The 25,617-nt window shown below is 36.5% G+C and overlaps 1 pseudogene; it reads left to right on the plus strand.

Annotated features, from left to right (window-relative positions):
• The first annotated feature begins 9,128 nt into the window (after nucleotides 1–9,128).
• Nucleotides 9,129–10,205, plus strand: LOC112909574 (glyceraldehyde-3-phosphate dehydrogenase pseudogene; annotated as a pseudogene).
• Nucleotides 10,206–25,617: the final 15,412 nt, after the last annotated feature.

A 25,617-nucleotide genomic window follows, 5' to 3' on the forward strand; every position in this document is an offset into this window, starting at 1 on the left:
TTGACTATCTGCCTTTGGTTCAGGGCGTGATCCCGGGGTCCCTGAATTGAGTTTTGCACCAGGGTCGCTGCAAGGAGCCTGCTCCCCTCTGTCTGTGTCTCTGACTCTCTCTCTGTGTCTCATGAATAAATAAAATCTTTTAAAAAATAAAAACAAATGAATCCCCAAAACAAAACTGAAATGGACTCATGTATTCAAAGACCTGGTAGGTGCTAGAAGGGAGGAAGTGAGGGAGGATGGGCTAAATAGGTGAAGGGGATTAAGAGGTACAAACTTCCAGTTATAAAATAAGTCACAGGAATATAGAATACAACATAGAAAACATAGTCAATAATATTGAATAGCTATGTATAGTGACAGATGGTGACTAGACCTTTCATGTTGATCATTTTGTAATGTGCATATATGTCAAATCAATATATTGTACATCTGAAACCAATAATATTGTATGTCAACTCTACTTAAATTTTAAAATTAAATTTAAAAAAGGTAACTAGCTTAAAGCCCTGTATAAAGGATGAAATAATATCTAGAAGGCAGGCACCTAGCATTCTGCTCTTGGCACACAGTAAAGTATAATAAGTGATAGCTGCTTTTTAAGATTTGAGAGAGAGAACTTGTGGGAAGCCAATGTGAGCAGGGGGAGGGGCTGAGGGAAGGAACCTCACGAAGTCTCCCTGCTGAGTGCAGAGCCCAATGTAGGGCTCCATCTCATAACCCTGAGATCATGGCCTAAGCTGAAATCAAGAGGGGAGTATTTATTTATTTATTTATTTATTTATTTATTTATTTATTTATTTTTTAAGAGGGGGGTATTTAGCTGACTGAGCCACAGAGGCACCTCAATGGTAGCTGTTTCTATTAGCCCTGTGGGGAGCACACACTTTCTGTTCCTATTGAAAAAAATAATCAAATTTCTTTTTTTAGTGTTCATTACAAAAGCAGCTGGAAAAATGCAAGCAGAAAAGACTCTGGAATAACATTTGTTGAAAGCAGCCACCAGGGAGAGAACACATAGCTGCAGAGAAGGTATGTTGGGCCCCATGCGAAATAAAGTCAATGCTTGCTCATGATTTTCCTCACTGGTTCTCACTGGTAGCCATAGTTCTCACTGGTAGCCAAGCAGAACAACTTTAGTCCTCATGGAATTTACATTCTACATTACACTAGAGCTCAAACTCCTAGAGCCCCAAGACACCAGTTTATATATTTTTGTACTCTGCTAAGAATTCAGAATCCTGCTAAACCTAATAATAATTATTCAATATGTAATGATAGTAAGGGATACCATATGGTCTTCACTTGGTGGATGGGGCAGTGTGGGGCAGGGGACTTCTGGATTCATTGTTGGTGTTTCCATGGATAAGATATGAAGGCTCTGAGAATTTGAGTTAGGGTTTGGCCTAAATAGAAGGCAGGAGGAGCTTCTGAAGAAGCAAGGCTTAGACAAGAGGGTAGAGGTATGGCTACCAAAGGTAAAAGACCCATAAAGGACGACCAAGTGGTTTGATATGGCATACAGGCATACTTCCTACATTATGTGCAAAGTAATCATCTCTTTCCCTGCACAAACCTTACCTGACATCTTTATTACTCAGCAAATCATCTAAGGTTGAATATACGGGATTTGTAGGAGAAGTCACCAAATGCCGCACCTCACCTGAGCAGGAGCAGAAGACAGGAGCAGAGCTGCAAAGGTACCTATGTTACAGTATGCAACCCAAATCCTTTTTCTTTGTTGTTACTGTATTATGTGTGCCATAGAGCTGCTATTTCTATTCAGGAATTTGGCCGAGTGGCCATTGCTCTATTTATTGTGTGTTAAGAGCCCTGCAAATTGCTGGAAGTAGTTTCACTTGCTGTGGCAGATGCTGCTAATTGCCACCCATCTATTTTTCCATTACTTCCATAAAAACCGAACCCTAAATTTGTATTTAGTGTGACAATATAATCGATTTTCCATTCTTTTTTCCAGCTTTCTTTTCCACAAGGTAGGGGTGTGTGATTATGTCCCTGACCATAAGACATTGGAGTGTGGGACAGAGCTTCCAGCAAAGTTGCAGGTGGGGAGTGCTAATTCAGCTCCACAGCCTCTATCCTTCTTTCCACTTTTCTTGTGATCTGTATTGAAGACAAGATGGCTTGAACCTTAGAATTCATATTTGTCAAGAAAGAAACTTGAAGATAGAAGCCCTGTAGTGAAGATACTTGAGCAGAAACCTAGAAGGAGTTAGGTGGCTGAGTAATTCATCAAACCATCCAGTGAGACTGGCCTACCTACTTCTTATGTATTTTTATCTCACTGTTATTTCAGACTTTTTCTTTTTGCAGCCAAATTATTCCAATTCATAGTCCTAATATCCCTCTATAAGCTGCCAAACATTACTATTATTTTAATAAGGAATTTTGCTTACAAATAATCCCTAAACATTTCCAGAGACTGTGGACATCCATACCGCTAATGCAAGAAGTATTTTCATCTTTTTTTTATTCATGTTGATTTTATTCATCTAAACAGTTTATTCACTTGCATTTAAGTTTTCGATTTCCCCTAGTGATTATTTGGAGTATATTAAAAGAAAAGAAAATGTAGTCATTATTAAACACTGAGTTGTCTTTGTTTAAGTTATGTCTTATAAAAAACAAATCATCCTAAAGCATAGGTATTCACTAAAAGCATATAATACTTTAATATCAAAGAAATGGTAAAAAAAAAAACAGTCCTATTATTTTATATAATTTCAGTGAATTTAACTTACTTAATTCAAAAGGTTCAGTCTTCTCCCCTTCATTACTGACATCCCGATTGTGTGGGCAGCACCAAAGGGCTCAGTTTTAAAAACCTACACTACCTTGTCCCTCTCTCAAACAGCAAAGGCCAAGTAATGCAATTTTGGCCAAGTAGATAGAAGTACAAATAGCTGATAGATCTTCCTGAAAATCTCCTTTAAAATGAGTAGACTCAGCACATTTATGCCCTTTTACCCTTTACCATCTCCTTCTGTCTGGTGCGAGTATGAGAGCTGATGCTGGAGCAGCCAGCTTAAGACCATTAATGAAAAGCCAAGAAAAATCACAGAAACTTGGACTCAGATACCTTTTAGCAGCAGGCCCAATGCCTGCTAATGCCTGGCTTCAGATTTAACTGTGAGAGTAGATTATAAATCCCCAATGTAAATTACAGGAAGCCAGGTGGGCAAATTCAATCTCCAACAGTTACACAGCCATAGGGGAAAAAAATAAATAAAAAGGAAGCAAATTATGTTTAAGAGATGGACTCTAAGAAATGATCATTTTTAAGGACATTTTCAAGTCTGCTTTCCTGTACTTTTAGTTGATGATTGGCAATATTTCATCTTTCCATTGTGTCTTCAATCCTAAGAGGATCTGTAGCATTCTCTTCTTTTTTTCCTATTCTTTAAGAAGAGGTCTCCCTCAGGGAATTATTTCTGAGCCTCTTATTCATAGATAATTGAGATACTGCCTCCAATTCTTTTTTAGTTCCTTTCCCTAATTTGATTCTTTTTCTTCAGCACCCGATTACTTTCCTTCTTACTCTACTCTTCTCCTCTGCTTTTATCTCTTCTCTTAGTTTTTCTTTACCTCTATTTTGTCTTCTCTTTACTTTTCCATTTAATCCATCTTTAAATATATATCGCATTTTTGAAAAATCAGTTATTTTATTCTCTCTTTCCCACCATCCCAAGTGTTTAAGCTACTGAAATTATGTAAAATATAAAGAGGAATCAGTTTAGCAGACAAATATAATGACTCATACTGTCAGTGAACTGGCTATGCACACACACTCATATGTGTAAACATATATATGTGTGTAGATACACATTATATATACTGGTTGGTGCTCTCTTTAGAGAGTCTATTACAAAATGGTAACATATCACTGGTGAAAAAAGATACAAAAAAGGAAGCTCTTCTTGGTACATCTTGATCCCAGTGATTTTCATAGCATGACATAGTACTTGCTGGTATAAAATGTCAATTTGTATGTATGTAATACTTGCACTTTTAAAAATTTTATTCTATATCAGACTTAAAGCAATTTCTCCATTTCTTACACTAAACATGACACGAGTCTTAAAGGTGCTTGCTTACTTTAAAATTATTTCTCTAATTCTTTTGTGAACTTGATTTTGGAGCTTTCCCCCAACAACTTCCACCTCCAGTTCTCTCCCAATTTGAAAGCAAAGTACATAAAAATTGGAATACCCATTCACCATCTTTACAATGATTTATATAATAAATCGATCTTGCCATAAAATCATCTCTTTAGGTAAATCTGATGTGGAAATAACAGTGTCTGCAAATTATTTTCCTTGTTTATAACTTCAAAATCCTTTACCAGGTTTTAAAGATAATTCATGGTTCATTACCTCAGGGTCATTTCATGACAGCAATTGTGGTTTTCAGAACATAAAAATGCCACACAGTAACTAAATGAATATAAAACAGACGCCTCAACAAAAAAAAAAAAAAAAAAAAAAAAATGAAGCTTGGTTTCAACAGCCTTGCTTGCATCGGAAGAGAAAATGGGCAAGAAAGTAAATTGAACTGACAAGGTGTTGTAAGCTGTAGGCAGAAGACTACTACTTCATTAACTTAGCAAAAGATTTTGACCCTTCACAATACCTGTAATAGTTTAGCTGTGTAAGGTGCTTGGCCTCTTTCATTTGAAAACCATTTTCCCAGAAACAGATTTCTGGAAATAGCTTAGCACCACCAAGTTATCCCATTGTGACATCTGGAACTGGCAATGTGATGAAAATGCCAAGAGTGGACATCAGGAGGCTTTTTTTTTTTTTTTTTTTGCCTCAGTCAAATATGGAAAGACAACAAAACAGCAGTAAACTCTTACTCCCATCTGTGTGAGAGGCTGTCACTGTCTTCTAAGTAGACGTCCACGGCTGTCATCATGCCCTGGAGGTCTCATTGGCAACTTCCTTCCTATGATCTCCACCCAAATCCCCCACCTAAAAAGGCACACAGAAAGGAGCCATCTGATCATGTTCATTCTCATTGTCAAGAGAAAGCATTGAATTCTAAAGGCTTTTTCTTTCAGCCTAGGCAGCACATGGGAGCCATGAGAAATCCCAACAAAAATTTGTTATCCAGCAGTTGGCTCCAGGTACTGGTCCAAGCCTCCTCCATTCCAATCATTCCTTTTACCTCTCAACATTGGTTTCTTCATTTTAAGGCTTAAGTAAACCAAGGCCAAGCAATTGTTACTTAGGGTCACACAGTGGGTCACAGAGCTAGAATGTGAATCTACATGACTCCAGAGAGCTCTTCTGAACAGTTACCAGTACTGCTTTAAGAAAGAAGCAAACCAGCCTTAAATATGCCTTCCCAAGTGCTGACCTGGAAATTCAGCCTGTTACCCGTCCCTTTGTTCAGCTCCTCCCGCTCAGTCACTTAACACCGGCAAACCCTGCAGGGCTGAGTGCTCCTGTAATGACACTGAAAGAGTACATAGATTTCTAAGCAGCTTAGAAACCCTGAGGTTTCCTCCTGGTATTTTTTGAAGTGTTATTCTTTGGGAGGCTGGTCTTTCACCAGTCCTACAGGACAATTACAACTTGTCCGTTGAAGATGCACCATTATTCTCCCCCCTTGAACCCCATGGCATTTGCATTTCCTTATCACAATGCACAGGCAGCTACTGATCTGATGGTTAAGCAGGCACTTCATCAGCTGCTCCTACAACCAGTTGCTCTAATCTCTACCAACCAGTTCAGCCCTGCTACTTTTGGGGTGACAGGAATGATGCCAAGTTTCCCTATGCCATTGTGCTCTTTGTCTTCTGCCTCTAACTTCTTCCCTGCTACCACAGACACTTCTACTATGCTCTCTTCTTCCCAAGGAATTTAGATTCAATGTACTTTTCCCTGAAGGTAGTCTGAACCTGCAGCCCTACCCCTTCTCTTACCCTCCAGGTATCCAGGCCTATGGAGTACTACTAAAACTTGCCAAAAGAAAACTGCCTGGCCTTCATAGCCTGTAGTGCCTCTCTGGATTTGGCAAGGGCTTCCAAAATCATTCTGGACAGAAGGAGGAAGAGGATGCAAGAGTGAAATTAATCATCATATCTCTCTGTTTCCTCTCCTACAGTTTGGGTCATCAAATCTAGGAAGTGCTAGAGCAGTCTATCCAATAAGTCCATAGAGATTATTAGTTAATTCTGACCTACCAGAAAAGAACCTACTCAAAAAAAAAAAAAAAAAAAAGCCCTGGAAATAGCAAATTAAACAGGCTGCTAAATTTAATCAGATAACAGGAAATTACTCAAATAACTGCTTGGCCTATTCTAGCTAATTGGCTTGTTTATTAAGGAATTATGAAAACTATTTTGCACATTAGTTGACTGAAGTTGGGGAGTAAATGCCTGATGCTTCCATTTCAGACTGAATTCAAGAAAAATGGTCCAAATTTTAGGACAGATGAGTTGTGAGCTTAAGAAGTGTATTGCTATTATACCTTAAAATTCAAAATGGAGGGAAGCTTTCCTGATAGCCTGATAGGAAATGAGAAGGATAAATGAGAAAGGAACCAATTGTTCCCCAGAAGCACTCAGGTTAGATCTGGAAAGTCTTTAATTTGCTGCTTTCCTGTGTTGAATGCCAAATTGATAGGAGAGATGCTTTATTTGGATATGGACTTTGGCTTGAAGTAGTATTTTTTCACATATTTGGAATTTATATTGGTCACTGCATTTGAGGCTGAAAAACAGTTCAGTTAGCACTGTGGGTGGTTAGCAATAATCAGACTAAGTGCCTTGATGGCATTGCTAAACTGAGTCAATATCAGAAGGTTATCAGCAAGGGTTATGTTAAAATACAAAGGCTATTATCAAAAGGGAAGAGAGTTTTAGTTCCAAGTTGATCTAATCTATATGCTAGGGTTTCACAGGAGGCAAAATACAGCAGCTCCAGGTTCTGTTTTTTTTTTTTTTTTTTTTTAAAAAAAACAACATAAAGAGACAGAGAAGTATATGTTATTTCCTTACTCAAAGGAATAAATATCAAGGAGGATGTTTAGGAATTGGAATCATTTTGGGCACTTGGGTGGCTAAGTAGGTTAAGCATCTAACTCTAATTTCAGCTTGGGTCATGATCTTGGGCTCTGTGCTGAGCATGGAGCCTGCTTGAGATTCTCCCTCTTTCCTTCTACCCCTCCCCTACCTCCCTGCTCACACACTCTCTCTGTAAAATAAATAAATAAATAAATAAATAAATAAATAAATAAATAAATAAATAAATAAATAAAAAATAAATAAATAAATAAATAAATAAATAAATAAGGAATTGGAATCATTTTAAAGAAAGAGCTAACCAACTGAGGTTAGAATAATATGGAGTGAATGTTGGTTTTGTATCTGTAAATTCATATATTCAAAGGATCCCAGGCACCATGAAATTTGCTTCCATGAAATGTTGCCAGATACATGATACTTGGGCAATAAAACAGTTTATCTTCAGAAAAGGTTGTGAGCTGAGATGTGAATACATATTTGTGTGACATTAAGACATCTGTCTCTAAATGCTTTTAAAAGTGGTGATAGTAAAGCCTGATCTGAAGATTTGGTCTTATACAAAATATGAAAGGTCATACTTCTTGGATAGTTCCATAATATGGGACGTGGACTAATAAGACAGGAGGGCCTCAAGTTCCTGCCACTGAGAGGAAATTAATGGATTATATATGAAGGGTTTTGCTGCTGATGTACTTGTGGTAAGAAGATGCTTATGTTATATTGACTGTACTTGATTTTAAAATAGCACAGACAGTAAGTGTGTATTGTTTTTAATCTTTAACTTAGGGGTGCTGAGTGAACATTTCAAGTTCTTTGACTGGACTATAGTAGCCTGTAACTATGTTCATTCCTAGTCCAGAAGCTTTGTGTTTTTGTCCTCAATCAACATCAGAGCCCTTAAAAGCTAACATATTGGATGATAAAATGTGCTTTCATCAGTGAACCAAGTGGCATTTAAGATGGGTGTGGAGAGAGTTATTGTTCATGGTGACATGTCTCACTCCAAACCTTTTGTAAGAATGGAGAATAAGAATCAGCACACCCAATAGTCTCAGTCCTATAGGATATAATCTTAGATTTAGGATTCTGAAATTCGATCTGTATTTTACCACTGTATTAGCATTCTCCAGAGAAATAGAACCAATAGGATATTAAATATATAATTATCATAAAGAATTGGCTAAAAGCAATTACAGAGGCTGGCCAGATCCAAGATCTGTAGTGGACAAGCTAGAGATCCAGGAAAGCCGATGATGTAAGTTCTAGTCTGAAGGCTGGCTGGCCTGAAACCCAGACAGAGCTGATGTTTCAGTTTTTTTTTTTTTTTTTAAGATTTATTTATTTATTCATTCAGAGAGAGAGAGGGGGAGAGAGGCAGAGACACAGGCAGAGGGAGAAGCAGGCTCCATGCAGGGAGCCCAATGCAAGACTTGATCCTGGGTCTCCAGGATCACGCTCTGGGCTGCAGGCAGCGCTAAACCACTGCACCACCGGGGCTGCCCTGATGTTTCAGTTTAAATCTAAGGTCAAGATAAAACCAGTGTCTCTCTTTAGAGATAGTTAGGCAGAAGGAATTCCCTATTTTCTGGGGAAAGGTCGGTTTGTTTGCTCTATTCAGGCCTTCAACTGATTGGGAGGGCAAGTGCTGGATCTAGGCTTATCCCTTCCCCATATAATTAATTAGGTCTCTGTTTATATGTTCCCATATCATCCTATACTTCCTTTTTCAGAGTAATCAATTCCCTTGTAACTGTTCAGGATCTGTGTCCTATTTGACTCCTAATTCACTGAAGGTAGGGATGGTGTGCCTTGGACTTTGTTGCCAATGTCTGGTACATACTGTTCTCAACTAGAACTGATCCTTGAACACCACCAGTTGGAACTACACAGGCTCACTTATACTAATTGTTTTTTGATAAATATAGTACAATACTGCAGATGTATTTTTTTATGATTTTTTAGCATTTTCTTTTTCCCTATGTTACCTTATTATAAGAATACGACATATAGACTCTGTTCCTCCCCGTTCGACAGACAGCTGCATCTTCTGGTGCAGTGCCAGTCGTGTCCCCAAGACACAATGGTGAAGGTCAGAGTGAATGGATTTGGCCATATTGGGTGCTTGGTCACCAAGGCTGCTTTTAACTCTGGCAAAGTGGATATTGTCACCATCAATGACCCCTTCATTGACCTCAACTACATGGTGTACATGTTCCAGTATGATTCTACCAACGGCAAATCCCATGGCATGGTCAAGGCTGAGAATGGGAAACTTGTCATCAAAGGGAAGTCCATCTCCATCTTCCAGGAGTAAGATCTCGCCAACATCAAATGGGGTGATGCTTGTGCTGAGTATGTTGTGGAGTCCACTGGGGTCTTTATCACCATGGAGAAGGCTGGGGCTCACTTGAAAGGCAGCACCAAGAGGGTCATCATCTCTGCTCCTTCTGCTGATGCCCCCATGTTTGTGATGGGCGTGAACCACAAGAAGTATGACAACTCCCTCAAGATTGCCAGCAATGCCACCTGCACGACCAACTTCTTGGCTCCTCTGGCCAAAGTCATCCATGACCACTTTGGCATCGTGGAGGTCCTCATGACCACCGTCCATGCCATCACTGTCACCCCAAAGACCATGGATGGCCCCTCTGGGAAGCTGTGCATGATGGCCGAGGGGCTGCCCAGAACATCATCCCTGCTTCCACTGGTGCCACCAAGGCTGTGGGCAAGGTCATCCCTGAGCTGAATGGGAAGCTCACTGGAATGGCCTTCCGTGTCCCCACCCACAACGTGTCAGTTGTGGATCTGACCTGCCACCTGGAGAAAGCTGCCAAATATGATGACATAAAGAAGGTGCTGAAGAAGGCATTAGAGGGCCCCCTCAAGGGCATCCTGGGCTACACTGAGGACCAGGTTGTCTCCTGCGACTTCAACAGTGACACCTACTCTTCCACCTTTGACATCGAGGCTAGCATTGCCCTCAATGACCACTTCATCAAGCTCATTTCCTGGTATGACAATGAATTCGGCTATAGCAACTGGATGGTGGACCTCATGGCCCACATGGCCTCCAAGGAGTAAGAGCCTCCTGGACTACCAGCCACAGCAAGAACAAGAGGAAGAGAGAGGTCCTCAGCTGCTGGGGAGTCCCTGCCCCAATTTAATCCCCCAACACACTGAGAATCTCCCGACCTTCAATTTACATCCCAGACCCCGAGGAAGGGGAGGGGCTTGGGGAACCCTACCTTGTCATGTACCATCAATAAAGTATACTGTAGCCCCCCCCCCCAAATAATATGATATATAATGCTGCTTTAACAAAAACAACAACAAAAAGCCCACCTACATTAGGAAAAACAATCTGCTTTACTCTATCCATTTAATGGTTAAATTCATCCAGAAACACCCTCACAGAAACACTGAGGATAATGTATGAACAAGTATCTGGGCACCCCAAAGTCCAATCAAACTAATAGATAAAATTAACCGTCATAACTACCTAAGAATTTTGACATTTGTCCCAAGCAAAACATTAAGTTATTGCTGCTTTAGAATGAGGTCACATCCATCTCAAATAATTACATACAGTGATGTTAGAACAATGAAATGGTCAGAGACCTGAACTGAATCAGTATTACTGAACAAATTCCATGGTTTTTGTGCATGCATGCTAATATATCTTGATCCTACATGGAAGAATTTTTCATTGTCACTTGCTGCTTGTGGTGGTAAGACTATAAGGGGGATACCTATAGCTCCCAAACCCCTCTAAGCTACTGGAGACTTCCCACTATCAACCAAGAAAGAACCTCATAATTGTGAATAACCCTACATTGGCTCATGTTAGATTGCAGCACAACTTCTATAAAATCTCCAGGCAGAAAATGACTTTTTCCAATGAAGAGGTTTTGAAATGCCCTTGCATCTCAATAGCACCCAAGATAATACTGATGTCACAGAGAGGACATGGGTGACAGAGGGCACAGCCACATCCCTGAGGTAAAGAGTAGAGGCTTCAAGAGCCCACGGCTATATTTGATAATATGAAAACTAGGATGCTAGCATTGCACAGAACCTGTAGGAGTAAAATGCAGCTTCTATGGAAATCAATTGCCAATGGGTGTCCCATGAGCAAAGGGAGAAATAAATAATTAGGACCCAAACAAAGAAGTAGACATCAGAGCACACCCAAACAAGAGAATTCAGAGAACAGCGGGACTAGTCCCTTATTACATGCTTAGAGATTATCAGCTCCATGGTAATTAGAACTGCAAATAGGCCAAGAGCCACTGAATTACTTTACAACTCATTATATGTGTGTAGATGGAATTTTATGTAGTTCTAATAGGAAAGGACAAAAGAGAGATAATATTTCCCAATTAAATCACCCTCCATATTTTGTTATGGGATGAATGGAAACCACCTTATAAAATTAGACTCAAGATTCTGGTGCCCTGAGTGGATTAGCCAGCTAAGCAGTTATATGTATATGATACAGTCCTAATGGGGCTTAATTCTGTCCTTGTACATGCTATCCAAAGGAAGAACAATATAGCCCAAGAAACAAAAATCAAAACTATTTCAAAAATAAGTATTTTATCCGACTGTACTTTTTAACTCCCTGGAAATAAATTTACTTTCCTAAATATTTTATACTTACCACTAAATGTGAAATATCTTTGCTCTACCTGAGGACATCTCAGCAAGACTGGGAAGGAAAGACAATTGTAGAACTACTTTACATGATGCTTGCTCAACTGACTTTATAATGCAATGTATGTTCTGAGACGGAGAATATGTGCTTTTAGAAAACATAGTAATTCTTATCAACCTTGCAGTGTTTGCTTTAGTAAATCAGTACATCAACATCTAAAACTGTGTATTCAGATCGAGAATAGTAGGTGGTTTCCTCCCTAGAATAGTCTTTTGTGTACTTGACATCTCTTTTTCAAGCTACATTTAGCCTCCTACTCATTTCTTCATATCTTATCTCCTCAGGATAGTTGGGATTTATTTGGATTATTAATGTCTCCTTTACAGGGGTATTATCCCCACAAGGCTATTTCTTATTCTGATATGAGCATATTAAGCTAATCTAAACATAGCGACATCTTTGACATTAGAGGAAAATCTGTTCCGAAAAACATCCTGGTGAGACTTGAGGAGGGTGGGGGGGGGGGCGGTTTGCCAAGAGGTAAGGAGCACAATGTGCTCTCCAATCAATCCAGCGCTCCAGGGAGATTCCTAGAGCGATTTTAGGATGAACATTTTCACCTCATGGAAAAACCAAAGCAGTTTTAATTGTACATAACATTAATTTGTAAGTTAGAGGTACTGAGACTGAATGTGATTTATGTGTGGAATTTACTCTGGATTCTCAAAACATGGTATCATGCCCATCTCTACATACTGAGTGGTGATGGCAAAGACGCTGTGGGTTCTTTGTATTATAGCTAAGTCATGTATCTGGAGTTTTACTCCCTCAGCAAGATAACCTTTTCCATTACATATAGGATCACATATAAGAATTAGTAAGATTAGGGAAGAGAAAATGACAGCTGAGCATTTTGATAGTATCAGAAGAGGAAATTTAGCTGAGGAATAGAGAATAAACTTCCTGGAAAAAAAAGGTAGAAACTCAATTTCTCTCATGAATTAATTGGGTTCTGCCATTTTCCATAATTCAAGGCTCTGGATGGTGGCTCTCTGTTCTGGAATCCATTGGTCACTAATTGAGGCCAAATAGAGGGGGTGGGGTGGAAATAAGATACACAAGAGTATATTTGCTTCCTTTATGGCAACCACTAAAGATCATTGAATTCATAAAAAAAGGTTGCTCAATAAAATGTAATACTCTTGTAATAAATTCAAAGTTATTTTTCACCTTTTTATCACATTTTGTATCCAATTTGTCACTGATTCCAGTTTTTCCTTTTTAAAATGCTTTTCAGATTTTCAGTTTTCTGTCTTCAGGATTTAGGACTGTACTTTTGTGATAACAGTAACAAATTTTAGTCTGACTCTAGCTCAGTCTCCATATTTTTTATCTGTAAATATTTGCAGACTGATTAAAGGTTTTAGTTACCTAATATAGTGTGACTATTGTCTACGAGAATGTCAAGTACAGATTACTCTAACTTTATATTTAGAATGCATCTCAGTGAGAATAGTTGAATCTTGATTTTTATCCAGTGTGATCATTTCTGCCTTTTAGTTGGAGTCTATAGTCTACTTTTATATTATCAAATCTGCCATTTGATATTTATTTTCTATTTAGCTCATCTATTTTTTTATTGTTTCCTTTCTACTTTTGGGTTAAACAAGTTTATATTTAATATTATGACTCCTCATTTGGTCTTTTTTTGCTATACTTTCCTGCATTATTTCCTTTAGTGGTTGCTCTAAAGATTATAATAGAAATCATTAAATTATCATAATCTGCTTAGAATATTATTTTGTGTGAAATATAGGAACTTTGTAAAAATAGAATATTTTCATTTAACATTCTGCTTTTTGTGCTATTATCAGCATTTATATCTATATGCTTTGTATACATATCATATAGCAATAAAGTTTTGCTTTAAATAGGTTATAAAAAATTGAAAATAAAATTACAATGTTTGTTCTAGAGATTCAAGCTGGTATCCTTTTCCTTTAGTGTGAATTTTTTTCTAACATCTTACAATTCAAGGTGCTTGAGATGAATTCTCTACTTTTTTATTCATCTAAAAATGTTTTTAGGGACACCTGGGTTGCTCAGCGGTTGAGTATCTGCCTTTGGGTCAGGACATGATCCCAGCGTCCTAGGATGGAGTCTTGCATCAGGCTCCCCGCAAGGAGCCTGCTTCTCCCTTTGCCTATGTCTCTGTGTCTCTCATGAATAAATAAATAAAATCTTTTAAAAAACGTTTTAAAAAATAAAATGTTTTTATTTTGCCCTCTGTTTTGAAACATAGTTTTTCTAGATAAAGAATTGTTTTTCCTTCAGCAATTTAAAGATGTCATTCCATTTTCTTCTGAACTTTATTATTTCTGACAAGAAGACCATTATTCTTAATTACCTCTTACACTTCTTTTTTTTTTTTTTTTTTAAGATTTTGTTTATTTATTCATGAGACACAGGGAGAGAGGCAGAGACACAGGTAGAGGGAGAAGCAGGCTTTTTGCTGGGAACCCAATGTGGGGAAATATTTGTCTTCTCTAATATCTAAAACAAATCTGCTAACTCAGTTGTGCTCTAACTACACTGATGGAACACCTAAGCTGAAACCCAATGGTGCTCACTGGGCTGCTACAGCTATTCAACATCAGCACCAGCTCTGAAGAACCAAAAATGTATGTAATAACTCTGGCTGGTGGGTAGTATTTTTCTGGGTGAACCTTCTACTTCTGCTGGCTTTGGGGCTCTTGGCAATGGCCTATCTGCTTAGTCTACCATTTGGTACACTACAGACTAACCATTTAAAGTAATCTTCTCTGAGGCCAGAAACAGTGAAACAAATCATGGCTAGTAATAGAGCTATCCTGGACTCACACAGATGTCCATGGTCAGAGTCCGTTCTCTGATGAGACAGACTGCTTGAATTTGCACTATTCAGATTGCCACCACTATTACCTGGATTCATCACCAAATAGGGCAAGACATTCACCATCATAGGTTTGAACAATATAAGGGATTATTTCTGATACAGAGGTTTCCTTCTGCCATTTCCCAGATTCATGACCCATGCCAAAAGTGGAACCATTTATCTTATGGTGTGGAAGACCATACTAGACAGGAGAGGGCTCTTTATCCACACCTGTAAATTGACCAGAGAAAGAATTTGACTCCTTATGAAGGCAATAATGGTGATTTATCACTACATACTTTTTCTTTTATCATGTTTCTATATGCTCAGCTATATCTGGCCACAATTATGATTCTTAAAAATGATCCTTCCCATGTGTTTGGGCTTCCAAACCATTAGCAGCCTAATCGGTGACTTCCATAATAAAAATCACTTATGTTTTTAAAATATTTTTTATAAATTTTATTTATTTATTCATGAGAGACAGAGAGAGACAGTCAGAGACATAGGCAGAGGGAGAAGCAGGTTCCATGCAGGGAGCCTGATATGGGACTCGATCATGCCCTAGGCCAAAGGCAGATGCTCAACTGCTGAGCCACCCAGGCATCCTAATAAAAAGCACTTAAAGAGTTGTTTATTAAGGTTGTGGGTGAAATTTCCATATTTCCTTTCACCCACATATATCTGATATTGTATGTTGCAACAGACTCCTCAAGAAATGACAAATAATTTTTTACACTGCCTTTTCTTACTTTCTCATGATCTACACATCCTAGTAGGACAGTTTGGTCACTGAATGCAGCTGTCCCCAGCAAGAGACCATCTCATTGTGGCTGCTTCTTGGGTAATGATTAAGATCTAAGGGTAGAAAGTTATACAGACCTATTTTGAAAATTCAGAATTCCTCCCTTACCATTCCTGGGCATAAAGCTTTACACTTTCCCCTAATGGAAAACCTAGGTCAGCTTGGCTGGGACCCTCTTTGGATGGCAGCCCCGCTAAAAAGGGACATATAAAGAAAAGGAGCTTAATTCTGGTTCAAACACCCAGGCTCTCTTATTGGATTGACATGGTCCTAGGTCATAGGATAATAATCTCCCAAGTCTCTCTGCTGTGGAGCCCACCCAGGATAAATGTGAGGAAATATGTTTGTGTAAGTTTTATAAAAATACATTTTTTTTCTTTCATACTTAACCTTCCTAAATGAGAAGGCTAGGTTTGAATAGGTGAGATTATAAAAAAGGAAAAATTACGGATACTGAAATGGGGCATACTGATTGTGTGGTGGTATAAAACTAACATTCTGGCTTCAAGAGGAGGAACACCTCTGACACCAGAATAATTTTTCTCAAAATCACCCCTGCAGCCTGTTTCACAAAGGAATGTTCTCTGATTTTGCATTCCAAAAATGTTACAAGAACTCTATATTGAAAAGGCTACTTGTTGTATCATCCCTCATGAAGTACCTGTGACCATAATTTGATTGTCATCTCCCTTAACATTACTGAAAAGCTGATTGGGAAAAAGCAGCTCCTGTACCTCCCATGCAAAATATCTGCCAACACATCCAGATGTTTTCCCTACCCTCACTGTATCAGTTCCATGAGGCAGACTAATTCCATGCAACTTATAGCATAGACAAACAGGACAGGTTGCATTGACTTCCCTCAAGCAATTCCTCTCAAATAAGGACTTGACTAAATTAACAGAATTGGAGACCCTAAGATTCACTAGCCAGATAGTAGGCCAAGTAGAAGTCCAGTCAAGCTGTAGCCCTGACAAATGCAGGTCCTACTTTGGGGGCACTAACAATTATAAACACCGCTTTATTCCAAGGTACCATGCACATTTGCTCATGTGTAACCCAGGCATTATTTTGACTTCTTCCTGACAACATGATGACTTGACCTTAGCAGATATTTAAGTATTTCAGAGAACACAACCAGTAGATAATGTAGCCCTCATACAACTGTGGAGATCTCCCTAAAATTTGATCACCCTTGGTAACTCAGAGGAGATTCTTACAGAGATAAAGTTCTCATCATTTATGCACATCCTATGAGCAGTTATTTCTACAATGAGAGTTTTCCAATTTGAAAAGGTAATATGAAATTTATCCCTAACTTATCTGACTTGATCACTAATATTATCTTAGCATTCAGATAGCCAACAACTCAATGGCCAGGGTTCTGATATATGATCAAATTACCCTAAACGTTCCCCAACGTGGGATAAGATTAAGTCTGTATCATCAAGGTTACACTTTATTATACCCAGATTAAAGGTTTTAGACCAAGTAAAAAGATTAATTCAGAAATTTAAGAAAGTTACTTAGGATTCTGTGGTAGACCCTGATGGTTTATGGAATTTATTCAGCTAGACAAGTCCAGCTGGAGGGCATGGTTGATACTGCAGATTGGCCTCCTCCTGCTACTTTAAGTCTTGGTGATGACAGTCTTTTTTGAATTTTTGAAACAAATTCATGAACTTGGTTCCAGCCTACATAGTTCAAAGTAATAAGGGTGGGCATACACCTGGAGAAATTCACCAGGAGCTGATACAGTATCAAAAAGGGGCAGATATTGTTGGTAGAGGGTTCTCCAGGGATCTCTCATGTTTTTGCAGGTCTCATAAAGAAGGCAGTTACTAGCCTATTCTCTAGCTATCTTCTTAAGGATGTTTATACAGAGAATAGCCTTGAAAGACAGAGCCTAGTGTTTCCACTCAAAGCAAAGAGCAAACATGCTCGTTCTCAAATATAACATTTCCCTCCTGAGCAAAGGACAGACATATTATGAAATATTAGGGTCCTAATAACAAAGCTTTTCTCCTCTAACACAACCCACAGCAAGTGCAAGCACTGTTTTTCCTCACATAGAGGAGTAGAAATTGGGACTTGGATACACAGTGCAAACATAAACGCAGATACTTTTGCTACCACTACAAGTGATAGTCATTTCTGAACCAGAGTTCTTATGTAGTCTATCCTGCACCAATGAAGCTGTGGCAGGCTAACTTGCTAGTTTGCAAGAAGAGTAAAATCTCCAAGCCTTCAACGTTCTTGATAATGTTTAACATTATACGTAAGCAGCTAATATAGTTCCTGGTACAATGAATATCCTTAATATTAGAAGCTGTTGGATATTATTTCCCATGTGTATCCCAACAACCAGTACATAGGGATGCTTAATATATATGGACAGAGGGATTGGTCACATGTTTCGATGAAATTACTGTGAAATAGTTTCATAGCCACTATAATGTCATAAAAGAATGACTTTCGAGTATAATTGGATAGCCAAAAATAAATTAATTGCCAGCTCTGGATTTTTTTTTAGTATAACACATGTCAATCAGAACAACAGTTCTCACAAGGTGACTATAGTTTTTGCTTAATTTTCTATCCAGCAGATGTCAATAGTAATCTTACTAAGCTGACAGGCTTAATTTTCTTTCTTTCTTCCTAAAGTTAATTTTTTCCTAACATATTTTAAACTTAAGAAATTCTCCTTTGAATTAGGTTTCAATAGCTATCCAAAACTTTTGGTAGTGTAGTAATACATGTCAACTAAAGATAATATTTTCATAGCATAATGAAGGACAATGCTCAAATCTTTATATATCTGGATACATCAGCTAGACACTTGGGAGAGTTCTTGTCTAAGATATACTGGACATACAGTGAAAGGATACTGGGATCTATTAACTAAAATCAGAATGAATTTATATCTATAGCAATATTTAAATACTTATCTAATACAGAAGGTTTTGTGTTTTGTTTTGTTCTTAAAGAAAACAACAAGAAGAAGAATGAGGCACCTATGTAGCTCAGTTGGTTGACTGTCTGACTCTTGATTTTGGCTCAGGTCATCATCTTAGGGTCATAAGATCAAGCCCTGCATTCAGCTCCATGCTCAGCATGGAGTCTGCTTATCTCTATCCCTTTGCTCCCCCCCCTCTCTCTAATACATAAATAAAATCTTAAAAAAGAGGAAGAATGGAGTCTCTATTAGATTATTACACAAAATATTTTCTATTCTTCCTTATGGGAGGATTACATACCCCAACTTATTAACTTCAGTCTTATCTAGAACTTGTTTTAACCAATAAATTTTTAGCAGAAAGGATGCATGTTATTGATGAGTACAAGCTTTTGGAACCAGCATGTCCTTCTGAAATTGTTCCCTTTTTCCTCTGTGATGACACTTTTATATATGTATAGAAGTTATTTCAAAAAACTCAACCAAAAAATATTTTACATGTATAAGCATCTAGTTGAAATCCATAGTAAAAGTTTATAATGATTAGAACAATTTACATAATAAAAGCTGATAAAATGAATGTGCTTAAAACTTTCTCTCCCTACTCCTGACCCCATTGTGTAGGTTAATATTTCATGACTATATTTTTAAAATTTATATTCTACACCATAATTTCCACAATTATTTAATCCTACATGTAAGAAAATTCAATGCTTTTTAAACCATGACTTCCTCTATCACTGGTGTCTTAGTTTTAGATTCTGGGGTTTAATTTTTAAGTAGTTTTGTTTTTCAAAGGCCAAAAATGTATTAAATTTTGGCATATAATGAGGTATTTTACATATAATACAATGCATATTTTAAGTGTAGAGTTAAGCTTGAAGAAATTAATAAGCCAATGTACTTACCACTCTAATCAAGATACAGAATATTTCCATTAACTCAGAAGGTTTCCTTGTACTCATTTTGAAACAATGACCTGCCCTGTTACTCCCCACTCTTGACACAAAAACAGCCACTGAGAGGATTTATGTTACCCTATCACCATAGCTTACTTTTGTCTTTTCTAGAGCTTCATTTAAGAACTTGTACAGCAGGGGTACTTGGGTGGCTCCAGTTAGGTGTCTGCCTTCAGCTCAAGACATAATCTCAGGATCCTGGGATTGAGCCCCTTGTAGGGCTCTCTGTTCAGTGGGGAGTCTGTTTCTCTATTTCTCCCTCTATGTGCATTCTCTTTTGCTCTCTCAAAATCTTTTTAAAAAATTTACAATATATATCTTAGTGTTTGGCTTTTGTTCAATATGATTTTTTGAAAAATCCATCTATATTGTTGAGTGTATCAGTGATTCACTCCTTGTTATTGCTGAAAATCATTCATTGTGTAAATTTTCCCAAAAGGCCTTTTTCCGTTTACCAGCTGATGGATATCTGAGTATTTTCCAGTTTGAGGCTATCGTGAATATGGCTGAAATAAACATTCTTTTACAATTTTTTGTGGATATTTTCATCTTTGGTAAACAGGAGTGAAATTTCTGGTTCTTTACGTTGGTATTTAAGAAATTACTACCCGGTTTTCCTGAGTAATGGAACAATATTACACTCAAATCAGCGTTTGAGAGATCCAGTTGCTTCATAACTTCTTCTATGTTTGACATTGTAAACTTAATTTTACCCTTTTGTAGTCTGTGCAAAATGGTGTGTCATGATTTCAGTGTGCATTTTCTTGATGACTAATAAGGTTGAAGATCCTATCATGTGCTAATTAGCTATTCTTATATTTTGTAAACTGTTCCAGACTTCTCATTTTAAAATGGATCAATTTTCTTATAGTTGATTCACAGTAGTTGTTTATATATGTTGGACAAAAGTCCTTTGTCATATGTAACCATTATGTGTTTATATTTTCATATGTGTTCATTTTTTTTGCATGAATAACCAGTTTGTCAAATCACATTTGTTGAAAATCATTCTTTTCTCATTATCTTGGCATCTATCTACTGATTGTATAAGCATTGGTAAATTTTGGACTCTAATATTTATCCTTACACCAAGACTACACTTAGTTTCTGTAATTTTCTTCTGTAGCAATTCAGTTCCGCTCAATTCTGCTTCCTTCTCTTTAAAGTTGTTTACAAAAGTATTCTTCATTATATTTCTACGTGCAAATATCAGTTTCTGTTTCTCAGGAAACCAAACCTTAGAATAATCCAAGTATTACTAAAATTTTCTGTATATTTATTTATGGGCTTTCAAAAATAATCAATTAAAAAAATAATCAATTAGCAAAAAGTATTCAAATATCCAAGTAGGTGTATGGAATTGCCCATTTTCCTTTTAGTCTGTCTTTTTTTTTTTTTTTTTCTTTTCAGGAGAGAGGCTTGATTTATTTTCAAATTCTCTTATTTTTAGACAGGATTTTTTTTTTTTCATTTTTATGACTATGACAATACCTTCTCTTTTTTCTAAGGTTTATTCCTGGTCTTCAACTCTAGTTTGATATTAAAGCAATCATACTAGATGTCTTAAGTTTGATATTTGCATAATATTTTTATTGTTTTTTAACACTTTTATATTTAAAGTAACCTAAATATTTAGAGTATCTTTATATTTATATGCCTCCTTTATAAACATAATAGAGCCATATGTTTTTATCCAGTGTGATCATTTCTGTCTTTTAAAGTGTTTTGCCCATTTCTATTTATTGTAATTATTGCTCTGATTGGGTTTAAGTCTACCACGTTACTATTTGACTGCTATTGTCTTCTTGCAGTTAACACAGTTTCCTTTTCCTTTTTTATTTTGAGGCAAAATATGCATAATAAATTTAGAAATAATGAGGAATTTGGGGCAATAAAAATATGTGAAAATTTAAAAACACACTCCTAAATAACCAGTGGGTCATACGAATAAAACGATGTCAGGAAAATACTTTGATAGTAATGAAAATGAAGAGACAACATACCAACCTTACAGAACAAAGCTAAAATAGTCTTTAGAGGGAACTCATTTAAGTAATGTTAAAAACAACCCTCCCATTGTAGCAACTGACAAAAAGAGAAATCAACCAAAACCAAACTGTAGAAAATAAGATTAGAATAGATACTAGTGAAGTACCAAATAGCAAAATGTAGAAAACTGATGAAACCAATAACAGGTTCTTTGAAAAGATCAGCAAAAATTCACAAACCTTTATCTGGATTGACCAAGGTGGGGGGGATGACTCAAATTCTAGAATTAGAAATGAAAGAGAACATTAGGAGTGGTCTGACAGAAACACAAATTGTAAAGGAATACTGAAGCATTGCATGCTAATATAATAAATGAAATAGATGTATTTTTTAAAAAGTCACAAACTCCTAAAACTAATGCAAGAAAAGATAAACAACCTAACTAAATCTATAGTAAGCAAACAGATTTAATTAGGACTAAAGAAACTGCCAACAAAGAAAAATCCAGGAACATGGGACTTCATGGCTGAGTTTTTCCAAACATTTAAAAAAGAATTACCATTTTTCCACAAGTTCTACCAAAGAAGAAAAAAAAGAAGGAAATAATATTCTCCATTGCTCCTTGGCTGGTATTATTTTGATAACAGATAAAATATCACCAGAACATTACAAACCAATTTCTCACTTACATGGACACCAAAATCCTCAACAAAACATCAAACTAAATTGCAGCCTATGAAGAATTATAAAACATGATTAAGTGGGATTTATCCCAGAAATGCAAAGTTGACATAACATCTGAAAATAAGTTAATGTAATACACCATTATCAATAAAGCATAAATAGAAAAACTGCATGATAATCTCATAATATATAAGAACTTGACAAAATCTAACCCCCTTTCATGATAAAAAAAACACATGGAAAAGTAGAAATAGAAGCAAACTTCCCCAATCTGACCAGATGCATCTCTGAAAAATGTATAGCTAACATTGTTCTGAAAGGTAAAAGACTAGCTTCTTTCCCCTAAGATCAGGAAACAGTTCCTAGAAAATGTTCACTCTTGGCACTTTTATTAAACATTGCAGTGGAGGTTCTAGCCAGGGCAATTAAGCAAGAAATAAATGTCATCCAGATTTGAAAGGAAGAAGTAAAACTGTATCTGCTTGCAGATGTCATAATCATGTACATAGAGGAGCTTAAGGAATTAACTTACAAACTGTTAAAGCTAACAAGGAAGTTTCATAAGATTACAGGAAACAAGAATATACAAAAAAGAAGTCAACTGCATTTCTATACACTTGCAATGAACAATCCAAAATAAAATTCCATTTAAAATAGCATCATAAAAAAAAATTAAAAAAAATAAAATAGCATCATAAGCAATATTTAGGTATAAATTTAATGAAAGAAGTTTACAATATATAGGCTGAAAATTACAAAATATTTGATAAAAATTAAAGATCTAAATAAAAGGAAACATTTCATGGTAACTTATTAGAAGACAGTGTTATTAAGATGAGAATATTCCTCAAAATTATTTAGAGATTGAAGGCAATTAATTACTTTGAGAATCCTAATTGATTTCTTGAATTATGAAACTGATTAAATATTCACGTGGAATCCTGAGGGACCTAGAGTGGCCAAAAACAATCCTAAAACAGAAGAAGAAAAAAGAAAGAAAAGGACAAAGAAGGAAGACTCTTCCTAATTTCAAAACTTACTGCAAAGCTAGCATAATCAAGACAGTAGTATTGGTAGAAGTAACTATAGATCAAAGGAATAGAATTTGAGTCCACAAGCCCATGTGTCTATGGTCAATTAATTTTCACCAACAGTGTCAAAATCATCTAATAGAATAGGGTTAATAACAGTCTTTTTAATACATGATGCTGGAACACCTAGAAAATCCCTCATTAAAAAAAAAATTATCCCAGATTTCCCACTCAAAGGCTATTTTTAATAGTTGAATATATATGCTACCAAAATGGATTTATATGTGCCTTTATATACATATGTGACAATATACAAATACAGTTTTTATATTATTATGCTCAGATTGTATACTGTTTGCCATTTCATTTATGAAAGGACATATCTTGAATAATAAGAGTTTTCACTTATAAGTCACTTTTTGGTTTATAAGTGACTTATTTTATGAGCCAGGTAACATTCTAAGTCCTTTATATCATAATGTAATCCTCACAGAACCCACAATGAGTGCTATTACTGCTCACATTTCAGGACAATGATACTGAAGTATCTGTAGTAAATAATTTGGCCAGTTTGGACAGTTGAAAAGAAGCAGGGCTATGACGCAAAAACAAGTCCCAGAGTTCACAGTCTTGACTCTCCCTCCACTGGCCTATCACTGGAAAAGTTGGAAGAGTTGAGGTCTTTATTTGAAATAGCATGTTTTCTACTTATTTTTATCTGCTCCCATCATTCAAAACATTTAAGTTGAACCATTTTGTATGTATTTCAAGCAATGTCTCATGAATATTTTGATGTGATTTATATTACCAAAGAGAATGAGGTGGGGATGGAACTATGAATTATTTTCTGATAGCCAGAATTTTAGGTTTTTTTTTTTTAGTTTTATTATTTATTTGTTCACTTGTCTCCCTGTCCATAGCATGGACAAGTTCTATATTTTATCCTGTGCCTAGAAAAGTGACTCTACACTAGTTTGTTGGAAGAGTGAATAAATGAATTCTCTTATGAATTATTACCATATTGAGAATAAGTCAAACAGTTCACAAAACTGCAAAGATCAGATGAATAAACTTTGAAGTGCTGAAAAATGAGAAGTGTCATATTGTTTTCCCTCCTTCCCTTACATGAATCTTTGCAGAGTAGGTACTTTAAAGATACCTGACCATATATTACAAACCCCTAAGTATTCTTTGATCTCAATTTCTGTATCCTGACTCTTCTAAAGAGTAAAATGTCTCAAACTTTGTTTTCTGATTCTTTAGCTTTATGAAAACTTTCCCTGTTCATTAAATTTCAGTTGGTCTTTGAAAAAGACACCCTGGCTTAGTGGCTATGCTTTATTTTGTATCTTGTCTGTTACTCCAGGCTTCAAAGGAGGAAGGACTGGGTCGTTCCACTCCTTATTGACTGCTCCTCCCTGGTTCTGCACTGACATGTTGACATGATGAAATGATTAAAGGGTCTGAAAAACAGAGCACAAAATCTTGAATGTGTGAAATACTTGTCAAAATTTCATAGTAATTAGGAGCTAAGAAAAATGTGGCTGCTTAGAACTTGGTAGACTATCAATGTGACGTAGATTTCTTTTGAGATTTTTAAACGGCCTGAGTTCATTAAGAAGACTCAAAAACTTCAAGTTCCACTGGGACCAAAAAATAAATAAATAAAGTCTGTAGTATTAGGTGTATAATATCCTTTAGATATGAGTCTCTATTTGTAAGTGGCTCTTGGAATTGATTACACTAGATATCTATCACCTTACCCCCCCCCCCCACTTCTTGCAGGAAAGTAGTCATTAATTCTTGACTTATTTGCCTTTTTTAGTTTATTTATACTGCCAGACACTATAATAGCCATGGGGATAAAATGGTGAACAGCATAGACACTGTATTTAACCTTGTAGAGCTGACAGCTTGGTTACATTTTCAGTTTTTACTGTCATTTACAAGTATTTAAATGTTTAAGCTTCATGATATCCTATATAAGATAATTATGTGGACAATGGTAGTTCTCAATCTATTTGGGAATATTAAAGATGTTTCCATTTTTCATTAATAAATCTAATATGCCTATAAATATCTTTTCCTTAAGTATTATTTACCTTGCCAAAGGAAGAGTTTTAAGGTAAAAATACTCATTTAACATAGGGCTCAATACAATTTGTCTAAGGTAATATGTCTCATTAGGGAAGTCATAAGTGTTCTGTGTGAATTTGCACAAAAGAAGTGATTAAAAAGCCTAACTAGAAGGCCTATGATTTAGGAATCACTTTCCCTGTATTAGGGAAGTAGGTGGGATATCCATTCATTCTTAAACTAAGGTGCCTTTTTTATCTACCAGGAACCTATTATTGGTGCCCTATTTATAGCCTAGGAACATCAGTAACCTGTTTTGTTTCATGAGACATATGACAGAGGACATTTACTCCAGCTTCTGTGGTTCTAGAGGAACTGAAAAACTTTAATGCTTGAGAACACTTTGGAAATTCTGGATGGTAAAATACTGAAAATACTGAGAGTCCCTATGATAGGAAATTGAAAAATAATAAAGTAGAGGATTAATCTGGAAAGATGGAA

This window comes from Vulpes vulpes, chromosome 5, assembly GCF_048418805.1.
Source record: "Vulpes vulpes isolate BD-2025 chromosome 5, VulVul3, whole genome shotgun sequence".
Lineage (NCBI taxonomy): Eukaryota > Metazoa > Chordata > Mammalia > Carnivora > Canidae > Vulpes > Vulpes vulpes.